Source organism: Penaeus monodon, chromosome 19 (genome assembly GCF_015228065.2).
Source record: "Penaeus monodon isolate SGIC_2016 chromosome 19, NSTDA_Pmon_1, whole genome shotgun sequence".
NCBI classification, from domain to species: Eukaryota; Metazoa; Arthropoda; class Malacostraca; order Decapoda; family Penaeidae; genus Penaeus; species Penaeus monodon.
This window is the reverse complement of record NC_051404.1, coordinates 46,492,998-46,494,110: the sequence shown is the minus strand read 5'-3', so window position 1 is coordinate 46,494,110 and position 1,113 is coordinate 46,492,998. Positions and strand designations below refer to the sequence as shown.

General features: G+C 30.3%; 1 protein-coding gene across 3 annotated transcripts in view; it reads right to left on the bottom strand.

Moving 5' to 3' along the window:
- The window catches only part of LOC119585264 (sarcoplasmic calcium-binding protein, alpha-B and -A chains), a 15,585-nt gene that overhangs the window by 1,694 nt on the left and 12,778 nt on the right, over positions 1-1,113 (bottom strand). The gene's annotated exons all lie outside the window — the stretch shown is intronic.

Below are 1,113 nucleotides of genomic sequence, written 5' to 3'. Positions count from 1 at the left end.
AACCCCGAGGAAAGAAAGAGAAAGAATGGAATCCGAGAGAGAAAAAAAAAAAAGAACAATAACCCCCCCCTTTCTAGATGGTTTTAAGGGAAAAAGGATTTAAAATTTAAATTTTGGAACCCGTGCCCCGTTATGAAAAAAAAAAAGAAATATGCTTATTCCCGGGGACATCATTAACAAGCCTAGAAGATTAAGCTACACTCTAAAGGCCCAAACTCTTTTTATTATATATCTCCTGTTTAAAATTACACATTAAACGTCCTTTTTTTTATCTTTAAATACTCTAAAATTGAAATAATAATTTTTGCAAACGAAAAAAAAGTAAAAGATGTACTTAATTTTTGACAAAAAAAATGGTAGCCCTATCAGTCTTTGGGCCAGGGAAAGGTAGTTAACAATAGAAAAAAATATTAAACTAAAGTTTTGTGTTACTTACGGAGGGGGTTACGGGGCTTTTTTTGTATGAAACAAATGAGGCAGAACCACCCAAAAGCATAATCTTTGCTTTTTTTTTTAATCTTGAAGCGTATAAAATAAAAAGAATATTTTTAATTAAAAATTTTAAAAAAAAAACAAGTCCACAAAAATCACAAAACATGGACACAAAATAAACATGAATCCAGAGGCAAAGCAACAAACAAAAGCTTAATCGATTAAAAATACCTTAGATTTGTAATCAAGACGAAAATTGTCTCAAATACGACGGAATGTTCTAGCAAGAAAATTAACATAAAAATGTACTGCCAAAAAAGAGAAAAAATGATAAAATAAATCAAATATGAAAACGTCGATACTACGAGAAAAAAGTACCAAAAGCGATCAGTATTTTTAACAATATGATTTACAAATAAAAATTATCTGCATTGAGATAAGTAATGTGAAAGGGCATCTCTCTTCTTGATCGCTTCTGTGACGGTATGGTATGATAAAATTACGTAAAGTGAACGATTTACTATATACAACGAGGGAAAAATAAGTTGAGAAAGAAGACGGAAATCGGGAAAAAACGTATGATAAAAATGAAAAATTGAAGAATCGAGGGATGGCAAATAGTTTTAAAAAAAACTTTTTCGGGTCGAGATAGAGAAAGAGAAAAAAAGTGAAGGAGGAAAG